We start from the raw sequence: 7,500 nt of genomic DNA, 5'->3' as shown, positions 1-7,500 counted from the left end.
CTGGGTGGGTAGTCCTGGGTATCTGTCTGGGTGGGTAGTCCTGGGTATGATGGGTATCTGTCTGGGTGGGTAGTCCTGGGTATCTGTCTGGGTGGATAGTCCTGGGTATCTATCTGGGTGGATAGTCCTGGGTAGCTGTCTGGGTGGGTAGTCCTGGGTATCTGTCCGGGTGGATAGTCCTGGGTATCTGGGGTATATGTCCGGGTGGGTAGTCCTGGGTATCTGTCTGAGTGGATAGTCCTGGGTATCTATCTGGGTGGATAGTCCTGGGTATCTGTCTGGGTGGGTAGTCCTGGGTATCTGTCTGGGTGGGTAGTCCTGGGTATCTGTCCGGGTGGGTAGTCCTGGGTATCTGTCTGGGTGGGTAGTCCTGGGTATCTGACCGGGTGGGTAGTCCTGGGTATCTGTCTGGGTGGGTAGTCCCGGGTATCTGACCGGGTGGGTAGTCCTGGCTATCTGTCTGGGTGGGTAGTCCTGGCTATCTGTCTGGGTGGATAGTCCTGGGTATCTATCTGGGTGGGTAGTCCTGGGTATCTGTCTGGGTGGGTAGTCCTGGGTATCTGTCTGGGTGGGTAGTCCTGGGTATGATGGGTATCTGTCTGGGTGGGTAGTCCTGGGTATCTGTCTGGGTGGATAGTCCTGGCTATCTGTCTGGGTGGATAGTCCTGGGTATCTATCTGGGTGGATAGTCCTGGGTAGCTGTCTGGGTGGGTAGTCCTGGGTATCTGTCTGGGTGGGTAGTCCTGGGTATGATGGGTATCTGTCTGGGTGGGTAGTCCTGGGTATCTGTCTGGGTGGATAGTCCTGGGTATCTGTCTGGGTGGATAGTCCTGGGTATCTGTCTGGGTGGGTAGTCCTGGGTATGATGGGTATCTGTCTGGGTGGGTAGTCCTGGGTATCTGTCTGGGTGGGTAGTCCTGGGTATCTGTCTGGGTGGGTAGTCCTGGGTATCTGTCTGGGTGGATAGTCCTGGGTATCTGTCTGGGTGGGTAGTCCTGGGTATCTGGGGTATATGTCCGGGTGGGTAGTCCTGGGTATCTGTCTGGGTGGATAGTCCTGGGTATCTGTCTGGGTGGGTAGTCCTGGGTATCTGTCTGGGTGGGTAGTCCTGGGTATCTGGGGTATCTGTCTGGGTGGGTAGTCCTGGGTATCTGTCTGGGTGGATAGTCCTGGCTATCTGTCTGGGTGGGTAGTCCTGGGTATCTGGGGTATCTGTCTGGGTGGGTAGTCCTGGGTATCTGGGGTATCTGTCCGGGTGGGTAGTCCTGGGTATCTGTCTGGGTGGATAGTCCTGGGTATCTGTCTGGGTGGATAGTCCTGGGTATCTGTCCGGGTGGATAGTCCTGGGTATCTGTCCGGGTGGGTAGTCCTGGGTATCTGTCTGGGTGGATAGTCCTGGGTATCTGTCCGGGTGGGTAGTCCTGGGTATCTGTCCGGGTGGGTGGTCCGTCTGGCTTTCCAAGTGGGGTTCCTGGCTGTCTGAAAGGTGTGCGTGTGTGTGTGTGTGTGTGTGTGTGTGTGTGTGTGTGTGTGTGTGTGTGTGTGTGTGCGTGCGTGTGTATGTGTGTGTGCTGGGGGTGAAGTCCTGTCCGTTGTTCTGGTGTTTCAAGGAGCAAACTGGCAGGATGGTTAAGACACTTATCTGCCAATACAGTGATCGTGATGGTCTGGGTTCGAATCCCGATCTCAGCCTTTATCCCAGGTTTGACTGGAAAATCAAACCGATCGTCTGGTCGCTCGGGTGACACGTTAAGCCGAGGTCCCGTGTACAGCACGCACTTGGCGCACTGAAAAAAGGACCCATGGCAACAAAAGTCTTGTCCTCTGGCGAAATTCTGTAAAAAAAGAACTAAACTCTGATGAGTACACAAATATAATTATATACACGCACTAGTGGCCTCAATGAATCAGCTACGGATTGGTGAGGACAAACTGTCAGCTGCTGCAGCAGAAAAGCGAGCTCGCAGAAAAGGGACGGCAGCCAACAGACCAGCATCAGCTTACACATGTGACCGCTGCGACAGAGACTGTCTCTCTCGCATCGGTCTCTACAGTCACAGGGACGCTGCTTGGTCCAAGCAGACAGCCCAATTAGACGTTAGATCGAATATACTCTATCCATGGTCAGCCATGACCGAAGGAGGCCTAGCAGTGGCCTCAATGAGCGCGTTGGATTATGCTGCTGGTTTCACTCACTCACTCACTCATTCCCTCGACCGCTGGGGTCGTTGGAGGGACATGAGGAAGATGTCATAGCTCGCCACGCCGTTCTGTAGGCAGCTGTCGTGAGGAGATCTGGCATCGTCATTTTGGTCCATTCCTTGAGGTTGTCGGACCAGCTCTTTCTCTGCCGCCCCCGTCTGCGCCCTCCCTCTACAGTCCCTTGCAGGATGGTTTTGGAGAGAGTGTTATGTCGTATGACGTGACCAAACCATGCCATCTTCCATCGTTTGACAGTCGCCAGCAGTGGTTCTTGGGGCCCAACAAGGTTGCTGACCAGATTCCGCACATAGTCATTGGTCTTGTGTTCCTTGTAGGAAATGTGTAGTAGTCTCCTCAAGCACTTGGTTTCGAATGCTTGGATTCTTCTTTCTGTTTCTGCCATCAGTGTCCATGTCTCACATCCATATAAGAGGATGGAGACCACCAGTGACGCTGGTTTTGCGTAGCGTATATAGATTTGTGTCGGAATGAGTGACGCCTCCTTGAAAAAGCTGAAATGGAAACTCCAGGGGGAAGTCTTTGGCTGTTGTTCTGGGGCTGACGGGCGCAATAGCTGAGTGGTTAAAGCGTTGGACTGTCAATCTGAGGGTCCCGGCTTCGAATCACGGTGACGACGCCTGGTGGGTGAAGGGTGGAGATTTTTACGATTTCCCAGGTCAACATATGTGCAGACCTGCCAGTGCCTGAACCCCCTTCGTGTGTATATGCAAGCAGAAGATCAAATACGCACGTTAAAGATCCTGTAATCCATGTCAGCGTTCGGTGGGTTATGGAAACAAGAACATACCCAGCACGCACACCCCCGAAAACGGAGTATGGCTGCCTACATGGCGGGGTAAAAACGATCATACACGTAAAAGCCCACTCGTGTGCATAGGAGTGATCGTGGGAGTTGCAGCCCACGAACGAAGAAGAAGAAGTTCCGGGGCTGGGGGGAAGACAAGAGGGAGGCGTGGACAGCCGTGTATTCCAGTGCTGTGTCAGTTGCCGCCAGGGGAAGGAACTCACCTGTGTGCGGTTGTCATGATGCCTTCAGCAGCAAGTCGTCCACACGTATTGTCAGCTGTACATCTATGCATAATTGTACTTGACGAGTTAGCTGAAAGATTCTGGAATGTCCGGTCGTATTGGATTCATTACACACACACACACACACACCCACACACACACACATATATATATATATATATATATATATATATATATTCATTCATTTATATAGAAACATAGATAACATACACCACACACACACACACACACACACACACACCACCACCACCACCAACACCACCACCACCAACACCACCACACCACACCACACCACACCACACACACAACACACACACACGCGCGAATTTTCCTTCCATGCGAAGATTTCATTTGTTTTAATCCATCATCCATTTCCACGTTTTTAAAAAAAATCGGAAAAGAAATGACAGCAAAAAAAAAAAGAATAAATAAATAGATAAAAATAGATAATAATAAAGTGATAAAGAAAGGGGAAAAAACACACCACAAGTTGATCATCAAAGACAACAGAACAGACACCATGGCATATGAACCTCACTTTCCAAGTGATCGACAGTCTCGGGTCTTTTGCACATACAAGCCAGTTCCGGGTTGCTGAAGACACGATTTGCACAGCACAGCACTAAGAACTATGATTGCACATCATAAAGACTTTCCCGCTCAACCCTATGCGATTATTGTAGACTGGGGAAAATTCTTAAATCGTTAAGCAAGCTTCGCGCTGTTCGGATCGGCTGTGTACAACCTGGTACTGGTACGAGGCACCAAAGATTCATAATTCAATGCAAAACGGCCAATGGTACATACATGCATCAATGCATACGTACATAAGTATCATATATATATATATATATATATATATATATATATATATACATACATATATATATATATATATATGTGTGTGTGTGTGTGTGTGTGTGTGTGTGTGTGTGTGTGTGTGTGTGTGTGTGTGTTTCAACACAAAGTGGTGCATGATCATTGGCGTGATCATACTTTAAGGATGCGCTACGTACATTTCACAGTGGAAACAATAAATTATGACTGAAAATAGCTAACTCACTACACACACACACACACACACACACACACACACACACACACACACACCACGCGAACACACACGCGCGGAAAAATTTCCACAAACTGGTATTCCAGTTCATTGACTCCACATTTATACATTTTTATTTATAACTATCGATACGTACATACCACCAGCATGGGATGCAAAATCACATACACTCACGCGCATAGGCATGCATGCACACGTACACGCTAACAGACACACACACACACACATAAACACAAACGCAGGCACACAGACATTCACATACACACACACGTGCGTAGGCACGAACGCACACATGAAAACACGCAGGCAAACAAACACACACACAAGCACGCGGGCGCGTACGCTGACATATACAAACATACACAAACGCACGCACGCACACACACACACACACACACACACACACACACACACACACACACTGCGCGTACACACAATAACACACACACACACACACACACACACACACACACACACACACACACATGCGCGCGCGTGTCTCACAGCATGTAAATGATTGTGCCGACAGATTCAAAATGTTTAATCATGGTTTTTGTATTACACATGAAATGTAATGAAACAACACAGAATGAAATAAAATAATATACTATAAAAAAAAATAAATAAATAAATAAATAAAATGAAGTCAGTCAATCAATCAATAAAGAGCAATAGCAATAGCAACAACAACAATAACAATGATAATGCTAATGATCATAAAAGCAATAATAATCATAATGATTTTTTTCGTTACTTTGTGTGTGTGTGTGTGCGCGCGCGCGCGCGTGTGTGTGTGTGTGGTGGGGGAGGGGGTTGCGGAGACTCAAGAAAATGAGTCCCAACACACACACACACACACACACACACACACACACACACACACACAGAGAGAGAGAGAGGGGGGGGGGGGGCTAACAAAAGCCCACTGGCAATGTGTGACAAAGAAGCTGTGTGTCTGTAAAGCACCACATGACGAGGTCAGCTCAACCTCCAACCTCACGGGTTGCCGGAGGACCAGGTCCACTAGCCATCCTGCTGGGCATGGAATGAATGACTGCCTCCTCTTGTCCGGCCAGCACGCCCCCCACCCACCCAACCACTACACGCCCCTCTCCCGCTAACACAACCGCCATTGTCTGGGGGGTGGAGGGAGCGGGGGGGGGGGGGAGGGGGGTGGGTGGGCGGGGTTTGGGTGTGTGAAGGGAAGGCGGGGGTTGGGGGGGATGGTGGTGGAAGGCTATGTGGGGGTGGGTGAGGGGATGGGGGTAGGGGTGGAGGTGTAGATAGATGTGGGGGGAGGGGTGGAGATGGGCTGGAAAGTGGGGGAGGGGGGCAGGGGTGTGGGTGAATGAGCGCCGGGATGTTGTTGTTGTTGATTTTGTTTTCTTTATTTTCTTGGTGGTTTTTTTTTTTTTTTCTTGGTGTTTTGTTGTTGTTGTTGTGGGTTTTTTGGTGGTTACTTTTTTGGAGTGTGCGTGTGTGTGTGTGTGTGTGTGTGTTTGTGTGTGCGCGCGCGCGTGTGTGTGTGTGTATGTGCGTGTGTGTGTGTGTGTGTGTGTGAGCGCGCGCGCGCGTGTGTGTGCGTGCGTGTGCGTGTGTGTGTTTTCCCAAATAACACAGTGGTTGTTGAAGGGTTCAGTGAGCAGAATCAGAGATCCGTTTCACACAGACTCGTCACTGTGATGGTTGGGGAGGGGGGTGTTGTTGGTTTGCTTGTTTTGTTTTGGTTTTGGTTTTTGTTTGTTTGTTTTTTGTAGAATTACGTCCCTTCATTGAAGGCTGAAACCAGGCTGTCCCGAAGAATGGCGGATGGGAAAAAAAACCAAAAAACAAAGTGAAATAAAAGGCCGAAGTGTCGATTATCAGCCTGCGCGGAACCTAACTGTTCTATTTATTTCACGGTACCTGCGAGATTGCCGTAGAAAATGGTTTCGCTGCTTTTTAGCGGATGGAAATAGCGCTTCATTACAGTGTGTGTGTGTGTGTGTGTGTGTGTGTGTGTGTGTGTGTGTGTGTGTGTTGGTGTTCTTTTTTTCTTTTTTGTTGCCGTTGTTTTGTTGTTGTTTTTTCTTCTTTTTTTTGTTTTGTTTTGTTTTGTTGTTGTTATTTTTAGGCGGAAAATCATGTCACTGATCACTGAGCATTGCAACTTGAGTCATAACATCCATTTGTTTTCTTGTTTGTTTGGGTTGGGTGGGTTTTTTTGTTTTGTTTTTTTAATATCTGAAAATATCAGCGGTATCTGGGCCACCACACGTTTCCCTCCGAGCTGTTTTCAGTTCACGTGCCACAGCCAGGGCCCTGTACTGTCCACACACTGCATGCTGTCCTGGTTGTTTCTGTGCATACGGGGGTCTTCGGCAGGACAGCGCCCCGCTACGTCAGAGGTCATTGTAGGTTGGATTCCAGGGAGGGGACAAAACTAACACAAATGGACACACCCCTCCCCGCATTTGACTTCCCGTCCTCCTCGTAAAAAAATAAAAATAAAGAAATAAAGAAATAATTTTTTTTTAAATAAAGAAACATTTTAAAAAATTAAAAGGGGAACGGGGCTTCCAAAGTAAGAATTGCCCCCCACTCCCACTTCCCCTACTCCCAAAGAATGGATTTTTCCATGTCTCGAGGAGGAATTCCTCCTGACGGATCGTGGAGGGGAAGAGGGGTGTGGAGGGAAAGGAGAGGGTGGGTGTGGGAGTTCTCCTACCAAAGGCGGGATCTACTCTACCACCCAAAAAGTGGGATTCCTTCTCCTCTCTTCCCCCACCTCTCCTCCCCCCCCCCCCCCCCCCCCCCTTCCTCCACACACACCTACACGTACACCAGAGGAGAGAGGGACGTACCACTCCAAAAGGAGGGATTCCCCCCCTCCCCCCACCCCCCAGTTCTCCTCTCCTCCCCCCCTCCCCTCCCCACTTCCTCCACACACACCTACATGTGCACCAGAGGAGGGAGGGACGTACCCCTCGACAACAGAGGACCTGGTCTTGCTTCTGTGGAGTTTGATAATAAATAAATGGACTTCGATGAAAAGAAACCTGTAATACATCTGAAGGAAAACAAAAGCAGACAGAAAAAAACAACAACAATGAGACAACAGCTGACAAAGACACCGGGTGGGGCAATGGGTGTGTGTGTGTGTGTGTGTGTGTGTGTGTGTGTGTGTGTGTGTGTGT

This window comes from Babylonia areolata, chromosome 32 (genome assembly GCF_041734735.1).
Source record: "Babylonia areolata isolate BAREFJ2019XMU chromosome 32, ASM4173473v1, whole genome shotgun sequence".
NCBI classification, from domain to species: Eukaryota; Metazoa; Mollusca; class Gastropoda; order Neogastropoda; family Buccinidae; genus Babylonia; species Babylonia areolata.
The sequence above is the reverse complement of the archived record's forward strand: the minus strand, read 5'-3'. Positions refer to the sequence as shown.